Genomic DNA, 26439 nt, shown 5'->3' with positions numbered 1-26439 from the left:
GGAACCGGAAGCCTGTGTTGCTGTTGTGACTATTGATTGTTATGTTAATATAGAAACACCATTGGGTGCTCTACCACCACCACCACCACCACCATCACCACCACCACCACATTAGGGTTCTGGAAGGAAGTAGATGGGACCATGGAAGAGTTTAACTTGGGGTCCATTTACAAAGGTGAGGGCAGCTTAGAAGGAGAACGGTGAGAGCTGGGGATGCACTCTGGGCCTGGCGGAGTCCCTTGCCACCTCTAGGGCTAAGTAAGGTGGAGGGTGGGTGGGTGCTGGAACCCAGAGAGGGAGCTGTGGGCCCTGGAGGAGGACTTCAGCTGCCGCCCAGCTGTTGCAGAAGGCAGCCAGGGGACTGACGTAGCCCAGCTCCTTCCCTCCCACCTTCGATCACCTGCCAGTGCCCTCCCCGCCAACCCCCAACAATGACCAAAGCCAACAAGAAGCTAGATGGCAAGGGCATCCTCGATCCAGAGACCCCAGCCTTCCAGAGACGGATGGAGAGTGGATGGAAGGGGCAACAGGCATTTTTCCTCTACAGGAGGAGTAGATAAGATATTGAACCACCTGAATAGCAGGGGCGCACACAGAGCCGGGCACCCACCAGCACAGCGACAGCCATACTGTGCCTTTCTAAGTCTGCCTTCCTCCGGGGGGGGGGGGGCACGCAGCATGCACACAGCGTCCCCGCCCTGGCCACCCCTGTAGGAACTCTAGCGGCATCAGCTGTGGCTCAGAGCAGAGACGCGTCCTCACCAGCCACAGACTGTGACCCGGTCGCCCAGACACACGGGCTCAGAAGAAGGACGGCCAAACGTCCTCCACCCAAGGCCAGCGTCCGACACCTTCTCAAACTTGTGAAAGTTCCAGAGCTTCGGAGAAGCCCTCCCATCAGACTCACCCCCCTAACACGTGATAATTCTCCAAACTATTTTGACAGATGAAATTGCAGATAATTAGCCTGACTCTGCCAACTTGAAATTGCTGGGGATGATTTCTGTGGCTGTACTCGATTTTCTGGAAGATAATCTAAAATGGAGAAACAGGCCAGTGTTATCCTCACCTCACCCCTTTGACACATCATTGTAAGCGTAGAAGAAAACTGTAGGTTGGTCATAAGCATCTACAATAAATGCAGGGGCTTAAAGCCACACCGCCTGGATCTGTTGACATAGCAGCAAGATTGAAAAAGTGCTTTCACCTAAATGCCTTTTTACTAACGTCAGCCATCCTTTTGAGACAGATTCCATCTTCTCTACTCTATGAGTCTTTCCATCTCTATCCTGACATGCTTCTCTGCCGGTGACTTCAGTGGCATTGGATCTTGAAGGTTCACCGCTGCCCTCTTCTAGAGCCTAGAGTCAGCGTACCTTTGCCAGATGTTAGGGGATCGATTTCAGTAATGGCCCCATGTCTCTTCCTCTGTATCCACACCCTAATCATGTCACTTTATGGAGCTCCCATAAAGGCAGACTACACTTTCCCTCGCCATGCATCTTAGCTCAGGTGGCCACAACCAAATACCGTAGATGGGGCAGGGTGGTGGACTGGTTTGAGCGACAGAAATTTATTTCTTATTTTTCTGGAGGCTGGACCTCTGAGGTCAGGATGCCAGTGTGGTTGAGTTCTGATGAGAACTCTCTTCCTGATTTACAGATGCTGCCTTCTCACTGTGCCCTCACATGGTGGAGAGAGTTCTAGTCTCTTCCTTTTCTTATAAAGACACTGATCCCCTCGTGGGGCCCCACACTTACACCCTCATCTGAGTCTAATTGCCTCCCAGAAAAGGCCACTCATCCAAATATAATCATGTTGGGGTTTAAAACCACAACATGTGAATTTGGAAGGGACGCAAACATTTACTCCATAATATCATGTGACTCACTTTGACCAATAGAATAAAACAGAAATAATAGTGCGTCAGTTCTGAGACTAGGCTTCAGAGGCCCTTGCGTGATTCCTCTTGGCCTCTTGCAAGGGTATAAGAGACAAGGGGAGATAAGCTGCCCCAGCTAAGGTGGTCCGGCCATTTCCAGCCTAGAACTAAGCTCCCAGGGGACCCATAGCTACATGAATGAGTCTAGCCAAATCATGGAGGCCAGATTACATTGGCGGATCCCTAGCCAACCTACAAATGCATGACTTATAGTAATCAATGATTATGTTTTATGTTGCTGAGTTTTGGGGTGGTTTGTTATGCAGCAATAGCTAGCTGATACACCTTGGTTACTGGATAATTGCTATTATTTATCCTCTTCCTAGAAAGGAAGTCAACTGTGGTGTTTAAAAGCACAGAGTAGATTGAGACTTCTCAAATTTTAATCCTGCCTCTGCCCCTTACTATTTGTGCGACCTTAGGCAAGATGTTCCCATTGCCTCATGTGTAAAATGGATACAGTAACAGGATTGCATAAGGCAATTTGAGTATTAAATGAGTCAATGCATATAAAGTACTTCAAACAGTGCGTGATGCAGAGCAAGCAGCAGGGAAGTGTTTGCTATTATCCCTTTTAAAGGGCTTGGGACTTGGGCAGGGCAGGCCGGAGGGGAAGCCAGTTGATCCCCAGGTAACATTTGTTCCACTATGATATAAAGGTCTTTGATCTCACATCTTAGCATGAGACAAGCTCGCTTTTCCCAAAATAGGAAATGTAATCAAGACTGCTTTCGAATTCTCTGAGATGACTCTTGCTTATCTTCTCTGAGAAATAAAATGCATTAGCGTTTTGATGGCATTATTCCCTCTCTCTGTGTAGAAGCGATGGCAGAGAAGGGAGGCATCAATGAGGTGACTCCAGTGTGGAAAACCACGGTGAAAGGTACAGACCCCTTTGTGTTTCCTCCCTGTCCTCCCCACGTTGAGGCACTCGCCATTCTTATGCTGTGCAGCCAGATTATTTAGGTCTCCCCAGGTCTCGGGGCTGCCACCACCACCACCGTGGATGCCTCCAACCTCCCCGTGTCCCTCCTCACTCAGGGCATTTTGCCCCTGGACAAAGATTTTTGCATAACAGCTAGCTTGTTAAAAAAATCAGCCCTCTCAAGTAACCTATTTGCTGCTTACCATGTGTTTCTTTTTTTTTTTTAATTTTTATTTATTTATGATAGTCACACAGAGAGAGAGAGAGAGAGAGAGAGGCAGAGACACAGGCAGAGGGAGAAGCAGGCTCCATGCACCGGGAGCCCGACGTGGGATTCGATCCCGGGTTTCCAGGATCGCTCCCTGGGCCAAAGGCAGGCGGCAAACCGCTGCGCCACCCAGGGATCCCCATGTGTTTCTTAAATAATATTTTATCATGGAAAGTTGGATCGAATGGTGGGTAACCCAAACATTTTGGTGGTCAATGGCAAGCTAACTGAAGGACAAACAGGCACTCAGGACTCTCTCAACAACACACAGGGAGCAACCCATGAAGACCAATCCTGAGCCTCGAGGTGGGCTTATGAGTCACCAGAGGGAGGGCCTGAGATCACTTGATCATGGCAAGGCCCTCTGTCCTGGGGAATAGCTGGAGACATCCAAGTGCCTCGTTGTACACGTTCCCTTAAATCAATACTAACTCTCCTCCCTCCACTGTCTGCTCTACAGTTATGAACCCTACCTGTCCTTCAAGGCTGCCCTGTTCCATGTCTCTCAGGAAGGCTTCCCTGAGGCTCTGGCTGTCCTTACCCTCCCTCCTCTGGCTTCCCCATAGCCCTTTACAAAGGAATCTCTCCAATCCTCCACTGGGCAGTGAGCTCCTTGAAGATAGTAGCCATGTATGGGGCATCTCCTCCCTTCCCACATGACTCAGCCAATTGTGTATAAAGTTCTTAGAAAATAGTTGTTGGGTTTTTTTTTAAGTGAGTGGCCTCACAGTTATTTCATCTATTTTGGAGGTGAAACCTGCACTTCTTCCCAGATATGTGAATCTCCAAACCCAGGCCTCCTTTTGTAAGCTCTGATAGCTTCTAGCTGTACTGAACCACTTCTGCTGTCTTCCTTGGGGTACCTGGGACAAGGACAAGGTGCTTAAGGAGATCCTTTCACTCACATGTCTTCCTTTTTCATCAGCTCAGGCAGTTTTTGTCCTAATAGGATCACAAAGCAAGAAATATCAGCATCTTTCAGAGCAGTGCGGAAATAACTTGGCCTTGAGAAGTCCCATTGTCAGTGAATTTAAAGCTAGTCAAGCCAGACACTCTGAGTTGGACTCTTTACATTTTAGACTCTCATGAATCATAAAGTCATAATGCCAGACAGACATTTAGAAATCTTGTCCAATCCACCCATTAAAATATGCACTCCTTGGGAGGTGCTTTCTCTCCCAATCCACACATTGTACAGATGCACATGGCCCAAGGACATAAAACTGGTAGTTGAGCTGGGCTGGAACTCTCTGGCTTCTTAACCAGCATCTGCTCACTACCCCATGCTGAGCGGGGATGGCGGGGGAAGGAATGGATTATTGTCTCCAAGATACACCATTGACTGTAATAGGCACTGTGATTACTAGTACAGAGTAATAAACCTCTGTGATAAGGATATAATGCAGAGACTTTCCTTGGCCCATTAATCCCCAGTAAATGTTGTTGCCTAGCTGCGGTCTTCCAGGCCCAGCCCCTGCTGCCCTGCCTATCACTTTGGAGCCTAAGGAACAGCATTTCATACATAACAGCAAGGCCCTATCAGATATGGCTGTATCACAAGAATTAGCACCAGAAACTGATTAAGAATTACAAAATTTGTTTTCATAATATTCCTATCTGCCTTGTGTGTATGTGTATTTGGAATATAATGAGCAAGAGCAATAATGTTAAATAGACATTCATTTGACATGGATAATGGGACTCTAAGAGAAAGGCCTTGTGCTTAGCACTTTGAGGACAGTGGGGTCACATCCCAAAAAAATGAAACATAAATGCTGCAAGCATGGTACAAACAAATTGGTCTGCCAGGGAGAGAGTGAGTGTGAGGGATTTCCAAAGAGGGTAGAGGATGGGGGAAGGCAGGAAAGGATTCAAATAAGGCTTCACAGATGTGGTAATATTTGAGCAAGACCTGGAAACTTCAGAATTTTTCAAGTGAGGAAAGGAGGAAGGATTCCAGGTCGAGAGAATAACTTGAGCCCAGAATATGTTAAAAGTGAGTTTTACCAGAGCTTGAAAATGCAGTTAATCTCTTCTCTACGTAATTTCTCAGAAGAAGCACAAAAGGGGGAGTAAGACCAATTTTATGAAGCTTCCAGTACAAGAATATATCGTTGTAGGTCAGTCTCATTCACAGAACACAGATAGAAAAATCCTAAATAAGGTATCAGGAAATTGAATCCAGAAGATAATTAAAATAAATACGTTATGACTAATGAAACTTACCGTAGGAATTCAAGGATGGCATGAAGTTTTAAAATCTATCAGTGTAACTCAAAACATTAATCAACTAAAGGAAATGGTAACAAGATTATCCAGTAGATACGGAATAAATGATCAATACACTTCATGATTAAAAAAAAATAGAAACCTCTTACCAAACTGAAAATAGATAAAATTGTCCTTAACATAATAAAATAACTGCTAAAACCTGAAAGCAAGCAGCATATTGATCATGAATTCTAGAAGCATTTATGTGAAAGTTGGGAACAAGGCAAAAGCACCTGCTTTCCCACATGTTACGCAATACCATATTTAAATTCTTTGCCAATACAATAGAATAATAAAAAAAGAAAAAAATTAGACACAAGAATTGGAAAAGATAATTTCATTATCCTCAGAAGTTATGACTATCTATGCAGAAATACTATAAGAATCTCTACATATAAATTTTTTGAAGAGAGAATCCCTAAAGGCTGTTGGATACAAGATCTACAGTTTAAAAAAAATCAATAGCTTTCCTACAAACCATAAGATGTATTAGAAAATATAATTGGAAAAATAGCCTGTTCACAATAGCAACAGATCTATGAGAGAAAGTAATAATTGCTATCACTTCCTGAGTTCCTACCTGTGTTCTAAGCATTTACATCTCCTACCTTATTTGATTCTCATAGCAAGTGTATAACCTAACTTACAACTAAATCTAACAGAAGCCTTATAAAAACTTTATAGACAAAAGTATATGATGTTATTGTAGGGCATAAAGGACTCAATAAATGAAAATATGTATGTATCATATTGTTTGATGAGAAGACTCAACATATATATGTTACAGATATCAAACTCTCTCCCTAATTAATTAAAAAACTCAAAACAGTTCGGTCAAAATCCTAACAGGAATTTTTTTATTGGGGTGATGACAGAGGAATGAAACCAGACGAACTGATTCTAAAATTCACACAAAATGGTAGACTTCTAAGAGTAACCAAAACATTTCTGAAAAAGAACAAGAAAGAAAGAACTGCTCTACCATTTACAAGGACTGATGTTATCCTAATGGAAACAATGTGATGGTGATATAGACCACCAGATTGATGGAAGAGAATAAAGATCTCAGATGTGGACACAAACATATATGGAAACTTAATACATGATAGAGTTGGCATTGCAAACTAACAGGACAAATATAAACCATTAAACATATTTCAAAGTGATGCTGAGCCAATGAACTTTCCACGTAAGAAAAAGAAATGAAATTATATCACTACCTCACACCATACACAAAAATAAAACTCAGACTGCAGACCTAGATGCAGAAAGAAAACTTGCAACGTATTAGAAGAAAACAAAACAGAGTATCTTTAAGTCCTCAGACTAGGAAAGGAGTTCTTAGTAAATACCCTGCACTTCCCCCTTACAAAAAAAAATGAGTAGAACGAAACACTAATACATTTCTTTCATTGCACTTTGTGGAAAAAGTTAGAAGACAAACTACAGACTGGCAGTAGACATTTGCAATATATAACTGAGATAGTATCTGGGGTGCATAAAGAATCTTCAACACATCAATAAGAGAAGGACAACCAACCAACAACAGAAGAAACGGAACAGAGAATTGTGAGTTGGTCACACCAATACATGTGGGAGGAGAGAATGAAGCACACTAGTAGCCTGGGGATGACAACCAGCAACCAAACTTACTGTTTCAGAGCCACCCACTGAGGAAAGCCTACAATCTGAGAGTATCAAACATTGGTAAGGGGATGGGGAAGTGGGCCTAGCATGCACTGTTGCTGGAAGCATGACGCCGAAACAACCCCCATGACGAGCAATTTGGTATCATCTCATTAATATCAAGCTAAAATCAAGAAGTGTGCACACCAGGTGCCAACGATCCAGTGCAGCCATACACCTGAGCATTCTCCCCAGTGCGCCTAAGGAGACCCCTGTCAAGATATTCACTGCAGCACCATTTACTCTGGGAAAGAAAGGAAAAACTAGAGACAATTCAAATGCCTACAAAGAGAAGAACAATGGGCTCTCCTCCTAAGATGATAACTTAACACGTTCGAAGGAATAAGATACTGACAATTCTCAGAAACTGTAATAGTGACCAGTAATAACAAAAAAAATATGGAATAAACACATGTACACAAAAGAAAACATACTATCACTGATATATATATGTATATATACACACACACATTTGTTTGCAATAGATAAATATATATATTGCAAATACTTATATATTTGCAAAAGGATAAGGAAAGTTCACTTGAAGGACATTCAATAAATTTCTTTGGAATATTAAGTTTCGTTGAGCTCTTGGTTGCCTGACATTTTGTCACATTATTTCAAAGACGGGTGTGGAAGAAAGCACAAATGCTCCAGCTTCCCTGCTGGGAGAACCTCTCTTATTATGTGCTTTTGTGCATTCTTTACATCTAGCCCATTGCATTAAGGTAGCTAAGAAACATTTTCATCTTTGTGTGTGGTGGGTTGGGGCAGATGGCGGTGTGTGTGAATAGAACCACCTCTTTCCGAGACCTCCTGAATTACATGTATGAGATGCTTTCAAACTTGGGACTTTGCATACCGCTGCTGAGAACAGATCCAGGCTGTGTGTTGTCATAACAACAAACACAATGATTTGAAATGCAGATTCTTTCTTTTACTCTGAAGGAAACCAGTGAGGAATATAGAATACTTTGTATTGGACAGGAGCCTGTTGGAGTCCGAATGTGACATTAGAAATTGGTTGTATGCCCAGCAGAGAAGAAAGTGTATGATTCATGAAGCATCTAAACTAAGAATCGTACAGGTTTTCAGAAAGCCTGTCCATTCACATTATAAAGTTTTGACACATAAAATTATTTTTGGATCTTGGGAGTCCTGTAAGAGTAGTTTTAGGTAGTGTTGGAGAGGCGCGGTGGGTTGTAGTGGATAAGCGTTCTGGCTCTGGAATCCAACAGGCCCGTTCACCACTTCCTAACTGGATGGCATTTGAGTGTGTTACTTACTATGTTAGTCAGGCTGCTCCAGAGAAACAGAACCAGTAAGATATAGGTATATACACAAAGAAAGAGATTATTATAAGGATTTGGCTCAGGCCATATGTGGACAGAAAGTCCCAAGACCTACAGAGTGAGTCAGCAAGCTGGAGACCCAGAGAGATCCAGTGTTTCAGTCTGAAGGCAGTTAGGCAGGAGGAATTCTTTCTTTCTCAGGGGGATGAGCAACCTTTTTTTTTGTTCTCTTCAAGCCTTCAGCTGATTAGATGAGGCCCACCCTCACTAAGGAGAGCAATCTGCTTTATTCAGTCTACTGATTTAAATACTAGTCTCATTCAAAAACATCCTCCCAGGAACACACAGAATAATGTTTGACCAAATATCTGGGCATTCTGTGGCCTAGTCAAGTTGACATAGAAAATTATCCATCACACCTTTTCTGAGTCTTGGTTTCCTTATCTGTAAAAGGTAGCTAATATCAGTAAATAGCTCATGGAGTTGGCGTGGGGACAATAGATGAAGAGCAATCAGAGGAGTGGGGACTTCGTTAAATCATCAGTAAATCTTCACCAAATACATTAATACATTGAACACATAGTGGAATCCTGTCTGAATTTTGTGTTTCTGAGTCTGTTCTTTTTTTTTCTTCACATATTTTTAGGAGTCATGTATGAGTAGCCAAACCAGAGATTCCTTTTGTGATTCCTAATAATGGTAGCTTTAGAGACTCATTTTGGTCACCCAGGATTGTGCTAGCAACATTCACCCATGCCACTGCATATGGCTCTGGGTATTCAGATACCACTGATGAGCATCTATCCTGTTGATGGACATGTCCATCTCTCCTAGTCTTTCCCTTTGAACAGTGCTCCATAGCAGTCGGGGCCCACCTCTAATGTTTTCTCTAGGATATATCCCTAAGAGAAGGATTTATGGACATAGGGTATGCAAGTGTTCAGTTTTAGAAGATCACGCTAAATTTTCCCCCAAAGTGGTCAGTTTGCCCTTGTGGAATGAGGGAATAATGATCAGATATCCTCTCACTGATCATTAAAAGAGGTGCTTATAGACTGTCCAACAATAGGAAAAGAACAGCTTGTAATATTCAGTGGGGAAAAATAAGAAGAAGAGATACAAAGTTTGATGTGATCACAGCCCCCTAGAAAAAGGGAATGGGTCCAAGCAATGTGATATCAGAACTGCAGGAAAAGGCTTGTACAAGATTTGGAATCAGACCTGGGGCCAACCTGACCTCTCTGTGCCCTGTGATCTCATTTTTAAATGGGAGTAATTGATCACACCTAGTTCAAAGCATATAAACTGAGATCATGCATATAGTAAGTACTTGATAAAGGATGGAGAAAGAGAGAGAGCAATATGGCTTTAAAAATGAGGCAGATATTCACTAGAATGATACTGACGCTTATGGTGGGTCTTAAATTATGAGTGGTTTCTTTTCTTCTATTTTTAGAGCTCCTGGAAAGTGATTATATTGTTTACAAAATGAGAAAATTAATTTTTTTAAAGGTCCCATTATTTGCTACTTTGTGTGGATTCTATGTGCTACTTTTACTTACACACCTCTCAGCTCAAAGTATCACCTGCATGGGGAGCTGGAGGATGGATTTGCTTGACTTTAGTTGAGTTGAGCAGGTCCTGATTTTCAAAGGGTTGTCTCTAGCACCAGCACTTGCACCAGGTAAGAATGACACCCCAGTGGGAATCTATCAAGGAGAGGAATCTAATGGTTTGATTATAATAACACATTCTATGCAAACTCTTCCACTTTGCTGGGGCCTGGATTTTCTAAGTATTAGAATTTGTACAGTGTGGGGAAAGCATTCAGGCCCATGAGCCATGAGGATGTATCTTTCCTAGGTCTTTAGAACCTCATGGCTTTATTGCAAGTGTGGACGGAGCATGGATGGAGTCTCTTGAGAGCCTGCAGCTTTAGGACATGCCTTTGTTCATCCAGTAGATATTTATAGGAAATATAAATACTCACCATGTGTCAGGCACTATTGTAGATGCTGGAGATACAGAGTGGGGTAGGCCAGGTAAGATTCCTGCAGCATCTATTCTAGGAGGCACGGTGACCATGAACAAGTACACAGATAAGTAAACACGACAATTTGAAATCATGATCAAGTCCGTAAGGAAGTGAAGAGGGTATATGGAGGATAATGGAAGTCATTCTGTGGGGATGAGCTCAGAAAGGACTCTCAAAGAGGAGCTGACATGCAATCTGAGATCAGAAGGATGGGGAAAAGCCAGCCATGGAGAAATGTTCCAGGCAGAGGAAACTTTTTAAAATGCAGAACCTTTTTTTTTTTTAATGCAAAGACTTTATTCAAAACAATCATGATGTGTTCTAGGAATTGTCAGAAATACTATTGTGGCTAGGGCATTGTGATTGAGGAGGCAACTCTCCCGCACAAACACTTAGAAATGCTTGACAAATAAAGCGAACATCATTTTTTAAATGCATAGATGAACTTCCAAGAAGCAAAAGTGTTTTAATGGACCAGGAACAAAAGAAGAAGTGAAAGGCTATCTGATGACACAAGAACTTTTAATGACTAGAAATGTACAGAGATTGAGGTCTTGGACTCAAGGGAAGGAGGTAGTAAGAAATGAGAGTCTCCCCTTTAAGGTAGGACACTAGGAGGGCTAATGCTCCCTGCCCCGTGAAAGGACAGATGGGAGGACAGGACTTGTGCGCTCCAATACATAACAACAAAGCTGGTGTTACTTGGTCTCAGTTCTGTTAAAAATAACCCTCTAAAAATTAACACCAAGAACTTGCACTCACATTGCCTTAGGATCAATATTTACACAATCACATCACCCCAGAATCCCCAAGTAGAGAAGGAACTCACACACCAGTGCAAAACAGCAGTGGGGAATCTGGAGTTTAAGGGGAATCCAGAAACGGCAAAGACATGACTGCCTGAGAGAGAGAGGGGCACACTGTCCTCAACCCAGGTCATACAAAATTCCCACAGATGAAGCCCTGCTGAGAATGAGCTTCCAATCTCAAATTACAAATTAACAAGGAAAAGTTCCACCATGCGCAAACATCAGATTATAGAGTACAGTAAACTGAAGGGCTAGACCCTCCTCCCTAAGATCTCTGGGTCAGATAACCATGCAAAAAGTTACATAGTGTATTTAAAATGATTGAAGTCATGAAAGAGGCCATTACAAAATAGAATTTGATGGACGCTCTAAGGATAAGAAATTGGCAGGTTTTAAAAATAGCATAATATAATTTCTAGGCAAAAAATAGTAAATCCAAATCTTTAGGTGAGAGATTAAACAAATTAGTCTGATGTGGAAAAAAATAAACAGGAAGATAGACGTGAGGGAATGTCTCAGATTGTGTTGCACGGGGTTAAAAGGCAAAAAACAAAAACAAAAACATGGCAGAAAGGTTAAATGAAGTAGAAGCCTCAGTGAAAGAGTCCACTTACTTTTAATTGGAGTTCCAGAATCTGAGAATAGAGAAAATTGGGTGAAAGCAATATTCAAAGTTGTTATGGCTGAAACTTTACAGGCTTTTGATGGTAGACATGTATAGTAGGCTGAATGATGGCTCCTCAAATCTCTAGTCTCTGGAATCCCTAAATGTTACCTTAGGCAGGAGAGTCTTTGCAGGTGTGACTATGTGAAGGCTCTGGAGATGGATTACCCAGGTGGGCTCTAAACATAGTCACAATGGTCCTTGATAAGAAGGAGGCAGAAGAAAAATTCACACAGGCACACACAGAGCAGAAGGCAATGGGAAGAAGAAACAGAGAAGGATTTGAAGATGCTGGCCTGGAAGGTTGGAGTGACATGGTCAATAGTCAGGGAATGCCAGTAGCCACTGGAAGCTGGGAGAGGCAAGTAACAGGCTCAGCCCTAAAGCCCTTCTCTGGAGGGAGTATGGCCTTGTCAATACCTTGATTTTGGCTTGGGACATTGATCTTGGACTTCTGGCCTTCAGAACCAGAGGAATAAATTCAAGCTGTGAAAAGTCATCAAGTCTGTCATAATTTGTTACAGCTGTAATGCAACATGTATTTGTAGATTGAGAATATACAGGAAGGATAAACAAAATAATCCTCAGCTAGACACACGATAATGGAATCAGAGTATACTAAATACCAAGAAAAGACTTTGAAAGCACCGAGAAGAAAAGTGCAGGGGGCAGTGACCAAAGAGAATGTACAGTTGTTAGAGGTTAATTAATCCGGAAGACAGTGGAATGGTAGCTTTAAATTGCCTACAAAAATAAACTGCATTCAAAAGTGTGTGGGGGGGGAAAGGCATGTTCAGATACCACCTCACACCAAGTCAGAATGGCTAAAATTAACAAGTCAGGAAATGACAAATGTTGGCGAGGATGTGGAGAAGGAACCCTCCTGCACTGTTGGTGGGAATGCAAGCTGGTGCAGCCACTCTGGAAAACAGTGTGGAGGTTCCTCGGAAAGTTAAAAATAGAGCCACCCTACAACCCAGCAATTGCATTACTGGGGATTTACCCCAAAGATACAGATGTAGCAAAATGATGGGACACCTGCACCCCAATGTTTATAGCAGCAATGTCGACAATAGCCAAACTATTGACAGAGCCAGATGTCCATCGACGGATAAATGGATAAAGATGTGGTCTATATATACAACGGAATATGACTCAGCCATCAAAAAAAATTAAATCTTGCCATTTGCAATGACATGAATGGAACCAGAGGGAATTATGCTCAATGAAATAAGTCAATCAGAGAAAGACAATTATCGTATGATTTCACTCATATGTGGAATTTAAGAAACAAAACAGAGGAGCATAGGGGAAGGAAGGGAAAAATAAAACAAGATGAAATCAGAGAGGGAGACAAACCACAAGAGACTCTTAATCACAGGAAACAAACTGAGGGTTGCTGGAGGGGAGGGGGGTGGAGGGATGGAGTAACTGGGTGACGGGCACGAAGGAAGGCACAGTATGTAATGAGCACTGGGTGCTATATACAAAAGATGAATCACTGAACTCTACCCCTGAAACTAAACTCAACTACACTATGTGTTAATTAATTGAATGTAACTAAAATTAAATTTAAAAAAAAGAAAAGACATATTCAGGGGGATAAGGCTGAGTTTACCACTAATCAAACCTTCCTGAAGGAGCTGGTCATAGGTAATACTTCAGAAAGAAGGACAAAAAATCCAGAAAGACATAGTAAGATAGAAAAAACTACGGTAAGCCATGAAATGGAGAAATATGTTATTAAATATAAGTAAGCATCCATTTTGAGTTTATCTTTGTGTCTGGTGTAAGAGAATGGTCCAGTTTCATTCTTCTGCATGTGGATGTCCAATTTTCCCAGCACCATTTATTGAAGAGACTATATGTAGTCTTTTTTCCAGTGGATAGTCCTTCCTGCTTTGTCAAAAATTAGTTGACCATAAAGCTGAGGGTCCACTTCTGGATTCTCTATTCTGTTCCATTAATCTATGTGTCTGTTTTTGTGCCAGTACCACACTGTCTTCATGACCACAGCTTTGTAGCACACCTGAAATCTGACATTGTGATGCCCCCAGCTCTGGTTTTCTTTTTCAATATTCCCCTGGCTATTCGGGGTCTTTTCTGATTCCACACAAATCTTAAGATAATTTGTTCCAACTCTCTGAAGAAAGTCCATGGTATTGTGATAGGGATTGCATTAAATGTGTAAATTGCCCTGGGTAGCATTGACATTTTCACAATATTAATTCTTCCAATCCATGAGCATGGAATATTTTTCCATCTCTTTGTGTCTTCCTCAATTTCTTTCAGAAGTGTTCTGTGGTTTTTAGGGTATAGATCCTTTACCTCTTTGGTTAGGTTTATCCCTAGGTATCTTATGCTTTTGGGTGCAATTGTAAATGGGATTGACTCCTTAATTTCTCTTTCTTCAGTCTCATTGTTAGTGTATAGAAATGCCACTGATTTCTGGGCATTGATTTTGTATCCTGCCACACTGCCGAATTGCTGTATGAGTCCTAGCAATCTTGGGGTGGAGTCTTTTGGGTTTTCTATGTACAGTATCATGTCATCTGTGAAGAGGGAGAGTTTGACTTCTTCTTTGCCAATTTGAATGCCTTTTATTTCTTTTTGTTGCCTGATTGCTGAGACTAGGACTTCTAGTACTATGCAAACTCAAAATGGATGAAAGATCTAAATGTGAGACAAGATTCCATCAAAATCCTAGAGGAGAACACAGGCAACACCCTTTTTGAACTTGGCCACAGTAACTTCTTGCAAGATACATCCACGAACGCAAGAGAAATAAAAGCAAAAATGAACTATTGGGACTTCATCAAGATAGAAGCTTTTGTACAGCAAAAGAAACAGTCAACAAAACTAAAAGACAACCTACAGAATGGGAGAAGAGATTTGCAAATGACCCATCAGATAAAGGGCTAGTATCCAAGATCTATGAGGAACTTATTAAACTCAACAGCAAAGAAACAATCCAATCATGCAATGGGCAAAAGATATGAAGGGAAACTTCACAGAGGAAGACATAGACATGGCCAACACGCACATGAGAAAATGCTCCGCATCACTTGCCATCAGGGAAATACAAATCAAAACCACCATGAGATCCCACCTCACACCAGTGAGAATGGGGAAAATTAACAAGGCAGGAAACAACAAATGTTGGAGAGGATGTGGGGAAGGGGGGACCCTCTTGCACTGTTGGTGGGAATGTGAACTGGTGCAGCCACTCTGGAAAACTGTGTGGAGGTTCCTCAAAGAGTTAAAAATTGATCTGCCCTACGACCCAGCAATTGCACTGCTGGGGATTTACCCCAAAGATACAGATGCAGGGAAACGCCGGGACACCTGCACCCCGATGTTTCTAGCAGCCATGTCCACAATAGCCAAACTGTGGAAGGAGCCTCAATGCCCATCGAAAGACGAATGGATAAAGAAGCTGTGGTCTATGTATACAATGGAATATTACTCAGCCATTAGAAATGACAAATACCCACCATTTGCTTCGACGTGGATGGAACTGGAGGGTATTATGCTGAGTGAAGTAAGTCAATCGGAGAAGGACAAGCATTATATGGTCTCATTCATTTGGGGAATATAAAAAATAGTGAAAAGGAATAAAGGGGAAAGGAGAAAAAATGAGGGGGAAATATCAGAAAGGGAGACAGAACATGAGAGACTCCTAACTCTGGGAAACAAACAAGGAGTGGTGGAAAGGGAGGTGGGCGGGGGTTGGGGGTGACTGGGTGATGGGCACTGAGGGGGGCACTGGATGGGATGAGCACTGGGTGTTATACTATATGTTGGCAAATTGAACTCCAATAAGTAAGTAAATAAATAAATAAATACATACATACATACAGAAATAAAAATAAGCATTAAATGAATCAAACAATAAAAAAGTGGTGACTTAGACACTATAAAAAAGAAAACAGAATTAAAATACACAATAGTAACGGTAGAAACAATATGTTAGCTTAACAGGAAATGACCAATACAGTCGGTTCTAGGAAAGAAAGCAGGGAGGAGTATGGTGAACACACACCACGTACGGCCAGTACAAAATAAGAGTGGCAAGATATATCCCAATGTATCACAAAATAAATCTGACTATAGCAAGAATCACAAACAGTATAAACAAACTAATCCCACCACTTAAAAGTCAGACTCCCTGATGAATAAACAAAATCTGCATGCTCTGTGCTTTTATCAGGAAACACCTAAAATAAAAGCACTCAAATACTTAAGAATTGGAAAGGAAAAACCCTCAACTATTTAAAGACAGAATTTTCTACACCGAAAACTCACAGGATGTACATACTAACTAATAAAACCAAGTTGGGAATTCAGCAATTTTGCTAGGAACAAGTTCAAGTATATAAAACTCCGTTGTGTACATCAGCGAAAACAATTAGAATATGTAGTTTTAAAAATATGTCATATGCACGAACAATAAAAACTTCAAGGTACCTAGAAATGAGCCTTTATGGAGTAATTTCTAACTTATTGAAAGGCATAAAAGATGACCCAGAGAAATGGCAATGATAGGCTGTATTCATTAGTGGAGAGAATCCATATTATCAAATGGAAATTTCTCTCAAATCTGTCTATAAAGTTAATATAATTCTAATCATGAGCCTAACAGAATTTTCTATGGAAATTTATATGGAAAAGCAGGGAGGCAATATAACTTTTAAAAAGAACAATATGGGGAAGGGACTTTCCTCCCTAAATAGACACTATAAAGTCGTAATAATTAAGGCAGTATGATTGACTCAGAGATAGACAAATCAATCAGTGGAATGAAATAGAGCAGTCGGCCCTAACCCCATATATGAGAACTTAATCCATAATAGGTGTGGCATTATAAATCAGTAAGAAAGAGCAGGAACTGACAAAACGTAGTACCGGGATTGTCATTTTTCCACATGCAAAAAAAAAAAAAAAAAAAAAAAAAAAAATTCCATTAGAGCCTTGCCTCAACACATAAAAATCCATCCCAAGTGGATAAAACCTAAATTACAAAGGCGAAGTTTTACCACATTGAAGAAAATATAGGAAAATATCCTATGACATTTCTTCAAAATGTGCAAAAGATTAAGAAAATATCATAAATCTGACTATATTACAACTGAAAATATCTAAAGAACAGAAGTCACGGGAAAAGTAAAAACACAAATCAGAGTGGAAATGGGTCCTTACGCACAAAACAAGAACAGAAACAAAAGTTAGCATGTGGATTATGAAAAGTGGGCCTTCGATTCAGTAAGAACAAGCCAAATAACCCGACAGAATTGAAGATAAGGCGTATAAATAGAAAAATCCACAAAAGACAAAACCTGAATGGCCTCTCAGCACATGAGAAAGACGTTGAACCTCACTAATCATCAGGGGAATGCAAGAGGAGGCAAGGGGGTCTTTTCCACCCCATCAACCCTGGCAGGGCCCTCTGTCCAGATGCCCTGGGAGAGGCAGGAAGGCAGGGTGGAGAAACTCTCGAGACTCACGGCATGTTTTGGCCTAGACTGGCAAAAAATGGTTAATGACGACATCAAGAGTTGGTGAGGAGGTCGAGAACCAGGACCCTTCATAGCCTGTGTGGAGGAGAGCAAATCAGATCGACTTAGAGAGGCATTGGCCCTATTTAGTGACACCGTGGATGCGCATATTCTAGGATTCAGCATTTCCAATTCTGGGAATACACCCAAAAAAGACTCCCACGTGTTGATAAAGAAGCCAGTAAAGCCAAGACGAATTTACCGCGGCCCAACTTCCCCAGTGAACCTCTTTCCTCTCGGGTCCTTGTCTCTGAGCTGCTGAGGGGAACCTAGACTGAGGCCACAAGCTCACTTCCAAAGAGTGACACGTGCCACGGAGCACCTCACTGAGGTCACTCCGGTCCGGCAAGAAGAAGGGGGACAAAAAGCAAAGACCGAATCCAAGGGCTGTGAGCAAACAGGGGAGGAGATACGCCGCCTACAAGAGGAAGCATGGCTGTGGGGCAGGAGAGAAACGGGCTGCTGGAGGATTTGCAGAGAAACGGGAAGAAGTGAAACGCCAGGGTCCAGTGGGAGCGGCCCCAGGCCAGTGCCAGCGCTTGTAGCAGGGCCTCATTCGAGGATTCCCTTGACCGCCTCGGCAGTTCGGCACCGCCTGATTACGTGCTGTCCCGTGTCTGATCCCACTGTGATGTCATTTATTTGCATTTACATTCCAGACGGATCTGCAGAGCAGGATTGGACACTGATGGATTCTGCTTTGATAGAAAATATCATTGAATGTCACTAGACTCCTTGACGCAGCGTCAGGCGACCATCTGATTTCCCCAAAGTGACATTTCAGCAGTAAATTAGAAGACATTCACCTTGACAGTAATATAAGGGATGATGACTTAAATTTGTAATTTTATTATGTATAAAAAACAAACAAACAAATGATAGCCCTTAGGAATTCGCATCATGTGTAATTCAGCTGATAATATGTCAGCTTTAAGCAGGGTGATTTTTTTGTTAAGCCCGTGGCATCTGGCTACTGAGTCAATCTGTTGTGAACAGCAAAAGCATCATAGTAAGGTTCTTGGCATTTGTCTGGCTGCTGATTTGGAAGGAGAGATGCTTAAATTGACTTCCGCCTCCTCATGAAGGTGAATAAAGGAGTCCCCGGGAAAGCTAGCTTTGGCTGCTCAGTGTACAATGCGTTTACACTGCGCCGTGGAGTCAATGAAACCCATCACTTCAAATGACCGTCAGTGAAGCGAGCTACTCCCTACTGGCTGGAGCAAAAGCAGGGAGCTGGGTGGATGTTGTAGGGACAGGCTATGCACGGAGGCCCTAAGAAAGAGTCGCCGCCTTTGGGGACATCAGAAAATGTCATTATTTGAAACGGAAAGTACGAGAGAGCTACGTATAAAGACTTGACGTCCCTGGGCTTGTCCGTCACAGGAGATGGTCCTTACAGAGTTCCTAATGGCACCACGTTTATCCCATAGCCATTCAAAGAAACTGTGGCCCCATAGACGTGAGCATCATGGGACCCTCGAAAAATCTTTTTAGGGAAGAGCGGATGAGAAGTTAGGAGCTCAGAGTCAGGAAGGTCCGAGTTCAGATTTCAGCTTTCACAAGTCCATAGGTATATGTGTGATCCCGCAGAATGTCATTTAACCTCCCTGAGTCTTGGTTTCCTCATCTGTCAAGTCTAAGGCCACGAGGGCCTGTTACAGTGAGTAAAGAAGATACTGTACGTTACACAATAATCACTCAGTAGGTGGTGCCTGCAACTATTATTCCTATTAGTGTCAGCCCACAAACAACGGGAAGAAAATTCTACCCTATAGAGAATTCTATGGAAAGTTCTACCTGTAGAGGCATGTTGTACATTTTCTGGCACTCTTGGTGCAAAGAAAAGGAAAACGCAATTGGAGATTAGGAATCTGTCAGAATGTATCAGCATCAAGCAAGGAAACTGAGACTCTCGAGGGAGCGAGCCTGTGTTTTAGACAATTAATCCAACGTTTCTGGCTTGAGGGAGGAGTTTTCTGGGAGATCTGGCTCCTGTCTTCTCGTCCAACGCTCCCCAACTTCTTGTCTGTGGTTTGACCTCAGCAGGACAGGCCACATGGCTGTCCCCGAAGCCACTCCACTGCAGGCCATCAAATTAGCTTCTGGCTCATGCCTCAGTGTCTCATGAGCTTGGTGAGCCCGTCACCAGGACGCTTCTGTGAGCACAGAGAAAAATCAGGCTTCTGCAGAAATGATGGCCAGACGGAGGCTTTGTGGTGACCACCTCCCCACCCAGGAACCGTCCCCCTGTGAATTCTTGTCTGGAACCCCCAGCCTGTAGTTCAAGTGCAGTTGTCCATATGGAGCGCTCAGTAAGCATATGAGAAAGGACAGTTGATCCTATATTTTTCCTTCTTATGTGAGTTCTATTGAGCATTTGCAAGGGGAGGAAGCCTGTCTTCTGGAAGCTCTCCATCCTTAGACAGGGCCTGCAGTTCCAGCTTAGGCCACACGCTATAATAAATACGCCTTGTTTCGTCTTCCCAGTGCCCCTGTGAAGCCAATGTTCTTGGTCCCATTTCACAGAGAAGTAAACTGAGGCTCCAATGGCTTTCTCAAAGTCAGGGTGGGGAAGTGGGAACGACAGGACGTGAACCTTGGGCTGACAGCCGTGCCCGGCCACCCCTCATCTTACTGCCTGTGAAGCTGCTGCCCCTCCGAGGACCTCTCTTGTCACAGGACATGAGTACCCGAGGCCCTGTGCCCTGTCCACGCTGCCCCGTGAAGAATTCACCATTTTCCCGGAGTCGTCAGGGATTAGGGCACGTTCTCTCTCTGCAGAGGTCAGTCTTGCATGCTGTGCCTTAGGGGATGTCAATGGTTTGCCACCATTGATAAATAATTGCTTAAATAAATAAATAAATTGCTAAATAATTGGGGAAGAGCTCCCAGTTGAGTTTCGAGACCTACTTGGAGCAAGGGTGGCACGGTCCTCAGGCAGCAGGGACACCCCCAGCACCCATTCAGCGCTCGATTACCTGGCACTTTACAGTCTTCTCTTGTCAAAGGCTTTGTTGAGATGCTGGGATCTGCCTTCCATCCGCAGCTTTGCAATGTCCATCCTAGGGGATCACCGGCGGAGCCACGCCGACAGATGACACAGCTCTGGGTCCCTGGTTAGCGCGCGGAACGTTCTTTCCTAGGAAGAGCCTACAAAGCTCAGCTGACTGTTAGATGTCATCATAGGAGGACAGAGACGGAAGATCCCAAGGCCTTGCCTCCTCGGAAGTATAATTGAGACATTGCACGTTAAATAACCCACATTTCCCACGGGCGGTCTTTGGGTTCTGAGCAGATTCCGTTGATAAGTCTGGAATTTTCTGGGTTAACTATTGTTGAACAGGTAGGTGTCTTTCTTCAAGACTTTTCAGGACCTTCATTGTGCTGTAGGCACACTTCTCTTGTGATTCTTCAAAAAAGAGTCTCCAGGGCCCTTTCAGCCACAGAGTCCTGTGCGTATCTCTTTTCAGAATCCCGATGTGGCTGGACCCTGGGACTCCGAGTGGAGCCCTGGGTTTAGGGTCTATGAGGCATTCCCAGGGTCCAAACGAATAGCTGCAAGTGAACTCTTAAACTACGACCTGTTTTTCAGGTGTCTTCCCGTCATGCGGGCCAGGACCACCCAACGAGCGGTGATTATAACCAAGTAACGAATATGTGCCTGGTCCCCGGGCGGCCAGGCCAAGTCTCCAAAACCGGTGTCATTACTTTGCAAAATGGGTCTTAAAACGCCTCAGTGACTGGGATTTGGAGAGTCTGCCTTTGATCTTCTCAGTGTGTGTTGGCGGAGGGAAAGTTCTGAGAAATGTCACCGGCCGAGGAACTCGTCTGACCAGACCGCAGTGAACAAAGGAAAAAAAGAGGCAAATCCGTCTTTTTCCCTTTGTTACTTTAAACTGAAGTTGTAAAAAAATAAAATAAAATAAAATAAAATAATAAAATAAAATAAAATAAAATAAAATAAAATAAAATAAATAAAATAAAATAATAAAATAAAATAAAATAAATAAAATAAAATAATAAAATAAAATAAAATAATAAAATAAAATAAAATAAATAAAATAAAATAAAATAATAAAATAAAATAAAATAAAATAATAAAATAAAATAAAATAAATTAAATTAAATAAATAAAATAAAATAAAATAAATAAAATAATAAAATAAAATAAAATAAAATAAATAAAATAAAATAAAATAATAAAATAAAATAAAATAAAATAAATAAAATAAAATAATAAAATAAAATAAAATAAATAAAATAATAAAATAAAATAAAATAAAATAAACAAACAAACAAACTGGAATTGTAGCGGCGTTTCGGCTCTAGCTGGCAACTTCCTGCGCTGGGCCTGGTGAGGTCTGATGGCAGGGCGTGCTTCAAGGAGCACCCGACCGGCCTTGCTTACGCAGCACACTACCCCAACAACCCTGGCTCGGTCGGTCGAGGCCAAGGGTCAAGTCCCTATAACAAGCCCGGCGGGGAGGAGCCTCCCTTTTTGCTCAAGGAACCCAGGCCCGGCCCCGGACACAGGGCCCTGTCCTCCTGGAGCCTCAGGCCCGGTGATGTACCTGCAGCCGTTGTTGGTTTCAGGTCTCCGTTAGCATCTCTGCCCTGTACCTGTGGCCCTGTACCTGTGAGGGATGGAAATGAAGGGCGTCACCGGGCGGCTGTATTTGGTCCGGATGCCCCCCAAGGGGTTCGGAGCAGGATGCCTTACATTCGGCTCTGTGGTACCCATGCAGCATCCCTACCCCCGAAGGCGTAATGCATAGAAATCCTCGCCCCTGCGACCCTCTGTTGTGTGTCCGCCAGGGAGGTGGGTCCCCAAGACATGCAGGCCCTCCCCCCCGTGAGCGATGTGAACATCCTTCTTTTTTTTTTTTTTAACATCCTTCAACCACTGCCTAAGGCTCAGATCCGAGTCCCTTCCATCCTCCTTATGATTCTCATAGACGTTTCCCCTGTGGAAGCTCATCTAATAAACTTCCCCGACTCTGACTTCCGACTACGAAACAGGCTGGGGCTTATTTGTCTAAGGGCTGACGTGGTCTGCAGCAATGGCTTTGTGACTTTTAAGAACCGTGAAACCTGTTTTGCATATAAAATTTGCATAAATTATTATTTCTATAAAGCAAAACCACCCCACCAACCAAACAAGGAACTAGTCCCATGGAGACTGATTTGAAGACCCTCAGGCCCTGCCCGCTTAGCCCCTGCCCCCTGCAAGGCACCTCTTTGGAACCCTGGTGTTCCCTGGAATAGAATTTGAGAAACATCATCCATCGATGAGTTCTGCACTGTGAGTAAGAAGGCTTGGGTTTCATCCTTGCTCGAACACAAACCCCAGGCTGGAGTTGGTCAAATTATCAAACTCCGTTTCATTATTTCCTCTTCTATAGGATGGACTCTAATTTTTTTCACAGGATCGTGTTGAGTTAACCAGATATACCGATAAACTAAAATAGTTGGCATTTTATACTCATCCACATGTTTTCACGTCTGTTAATTCGCTTTCCTATTTAAAACATCCCTGAAACAGCAGTAGGGCACATACGAATAAATGTAAAATGCCTTAGGGAAGAAAATACAAATGCTGTCCAGAAACCAAGCTTCTGAAGACGTGAACCACCCACAGTGCGCGCAGGCACGAAGGCTGCAGCAGGTCTATTTAGCAGACGCCACTCACCGACGTGACAGGCGGCGCTGGATTCACATCCCCTTCCCCGCACGGATCCACTCAGTAACCACAGTGGACCTGTCCCTCTGGAATCTGATTCCTCCTTCATTTGGGGTCCATGTGGTTCAGGTGGCCTGACTCCTAAGAGCCTGGCTCCAGAGGTGATCCCAGGGCCCAGGCCGGCCCCCCCAAAGCTCTCCCTGGGACCTCGGCTGGCTCTGCTGGGAGGAGGCCGTCTGTCTCAGAAGGGCCGGCATGAAAGGCCGCATGAGCCAGAAACTCTGCCTGAGAATGAAGCCGCCACCGGCAACAGCGAAAAGAGCCAAAAGCAGGTGGGAGAGACGGAGTGCTGGGCACGTAACGTGAGCCCCTGGGTGCAGACGTGCCTGAAGGCAGCTCAGTGAGATGTTTCCTGCCCCCAACAAAATCCACTCCTTCACTCGAGCTAGTTTGCGTTGACTTTCCTGCAGAGTCAAGAGTCCCAACCCACACGATAACCTTGGACAGGCTGCTTGACCTCTCTGTCTCAACGTTCTTTCCTAGGGGATGAGGTACACGCACCTCCCGCTGCTGTGCAGACTGCAGGAGCTCATGGCGCCAAGATCACGCTCCACAGCCGGGACTCTCAAGATTGGCAGACTTTGCCTACCTTGTTCTGTTCCGTCCCCTCCGTGGCCGAGCTCAGAAGCTGAATTATTTCACTTCACAGATGAGGTGGCTGCGGCAGAGAGAAATTAGACCCTTCGTTTAGGGTCAGTAGCGAGGAAGAGGGTTAAGATCTAAGCTCAGGTCTGATGTCATGGTCCCTTCTCACCCAGGTACGCTGTGAGTGAGGCCCCTGGCTTGCGAGACTTACAAGTTCACCCACGCTGCTCAGAGCCCCCACTGGAGGACCATTCACAGGGGCACTGACTTACTGATGCCCTTTAGAATTGTGCAGTGTGCAACTTGCCCCATAGGTGACAGTCCCAAAGGTCACACAGACACAGGGGACCTCATAGGAGCAAATACCAGGGAGATAGTCAAGATGTTAACATTGCAAAGGACCCACTTGCTCATCTAAACTGCACTCCCAACACCTCCCAGCCACTCCCATTTCCCACCTCTCTGGCCCACCTCCAGCTGGTCCTACCGAAAGCCCCTAACCTGCTTTGCCAGAGGGGAGAAGGGCCAGATAGATTTCCAGGCCCCTGTTGCTTGCTGAGCCACTGCCAACCTGTTCCCTGGGTTGACAAATATGCTTTGGTTTAACATAAGCTTTTCTTCCATTGGCTTTGGCTTTTTGGCTTTCTCCAGCGGGGAATAAAGTGATGCAGAAGCACATCATGAAGCACAGTAAGTCACTTGCACAAAACAGGGCTCTCTCTGGCTCTTGATGGGTTTCTGGAACTCACTGAAGGTGTGTGGTTCGAAGCTGAAGTGGGGACGAAGGGGGTCATTCCTGCACCCACGCATTCACCCAGCGAGTCAAGGACAGGCCAAGGCAGGCCCGTGTTCTCGCCTTGCATTTGAACGCTTGTCTTTAGGGTCAGGCTCGGGGAGATGGAGCCTGCCCTGACATCTTCCAAAGCCCCAGGACGTTCCTGCCACAGCTGGGCATCAGGGAAGCTGGCCAGTCTGCTTAGACTTCCAGCTGTGCTGACCCCTTGCTTCCCTGGGAGCCAGGCTACCAAGACAAAGGTTCTCGGTGAACTCAAGAGTTCCCATTAGATACCCCCCCTCGGAGTCCCGGAAGTGCCCTGCCATGACATCGTAAGCCTCAGCTCCGGTGCTGGGGACCAGAGTTAAATCTCTAAAGGATAAAAACAACAATGCAATAAGACTGAGACATCTCTCACGTCCCGGGGACCGAACCGTGAACCAAATGCTCTACATCCACCCTCTACTTTGGTCTTCCCAATGACCCTAGGTCCCAGGGTCACAGGTAATGAGATCGCGACTCTGAGAGGTTGCATAGCCTGTCCCAGGTCACCCAGCAGGAGTTGGCTGAGCTGGGACTCAGACCTCAGCTTATCTGATTCCATGCTCTTGCCCAACATGCTCTACTGCTCACCCCTTACCCACCCCCCACTCTCTGCAAAGTTCTTTTATCTGGACTTGGAAGGAAGAGAGCTCTTTGAAATTTCAGCCTAAATGAGAGACTGTTTTGAACAGAGTGGTTTCTCAGCTCACTCAGATTTAACAGTCCCATGACCTCCCCGACCTCATCTCCCTGCCTCCAGCCCTTGCTCGCTCTGCTCTGGCCACACTGGGCTCCTGGCTCTTCCTCAGACACAACCAAGCACACTCCCACCTCAGGGCTTTTGTATCTTCTATCATCTCTTTCTGGAACATTCTTCCTCTCAATGTCCACATGGCTCCCACACTGACTTTCTTCAGGACTCTGCTCAGATGTCACGTATCAGCGAGCGTTACCCTGGCAACTGTCTGAAACGGCAGGTCTTCACCCTTTATCCCCTTTACCTTGACTCTGAGACATTTACCCCCTGCACTTCCCTGAACAGCATGAATCACCACCAGACTTACCTGTTTTTGTGTTTATTGTCTGTCTCCCTACCCCCCCCCCCCCAATCCCACTTGATTGTATAGTTCATGAGGGCAGGGACTTTTTCTGATGAACTCACAACCATGTGCCCAGACTAGCACAGTTCCTGGCTCACAGAAGTACTTTCTAAGTATTCATGACCAAATGGACAAATGAGTGATGCACTGAGACCCCAGGCTGACCCAGCTGTCATCCACCCTTTGCCATGAGACATCAGTGATGTGTCATTACCCTGGAATTAGCTCACCGGCCATGCCAAATCAACCTACTCCGAAGCCCGGAGTCGCGTGGGGACCTCTGTGTGGGATTCCAGGGCCTGAGATGGTCAGGAGGGAGACCAAGGAAATAGAGACCAAATACCCCGAGTCCTCTGGCTCCAGCCCAGTGCCTTCCAGGCTCCGATGTGCAGAGCTAAGCCAGGAAGAGGAATATGGCCCCTTAGAATGTCTTCTGCTACTAGTCACACCAACTATAACCTCAGGGACCGCAGTTCTGGCCCCTCCTGGTCCTTCATTCCCTCTAACTTTTCTCTCACACTCTCTGGATTATTTGCTCACTCAGTCTGCAGTTATGGACAAAGTACTTACTCTGCGCCAGGCAGAGGGCCGGGTACTGGACGCATAGCAACGAGCAGAACCCCTGCACTGGGGAGACTGGTGTCAACCAACCGGTCCCACAAATAAATGTGGAAACATGAGCCTCCATGGCGACTTATGGGACATCCCAAGGCAGAACTGACTCAGCCTGCGGGAGGTCAGGACATGCTT

The 26439-nt window shown here is 44.1% G+C and overlaps 1 protein-coding gene and 1 long non-coding RNA gene across 5 annotated transcripts in view; both read left to right on the top strand.

Moving 5' to 3' along the window:
* KAZN (kazrin, periplakin interacting protein) overlaps positions 1–26439 on the top strand; it is a 1010042-nt gene that overhangs the window by 417968 nt on the left and 565635 nt on the right. The gene's annotated exons all lie outside the window — the stretch shown is intronic.
* On the top strand, positions 65–25765 carry LOC144314903 (uncharacterized). The gene is made up of 3 exons (XR_013380747.1): positions 65–1052; positions 2763–2825; positions 23671–25765. It is a non-coding gene; the product is annotated as an uncharacterized LOC144314903 (long non-coding RNA).

Source organism: Canis aureus, chromosome 5, assembly GCF_053574225.1.
Source record: "Canis aureus isolate CA01 chromosome 5, VMU_Caureus_v.1.0, whole genome shotgun sequence".
Classification (NCBI taxonomy): domain Eukaryota; kingdom Metazoa; phylum Chordata; class Mammalia; order Carnivora; family Canidae; genus Canis; species Canis aureus.
The sequence above is the reverse complement of the archived record's forward strand: the minus strand, read 5'-3'. Positions and strand labels throughout refer to the sequence as shown.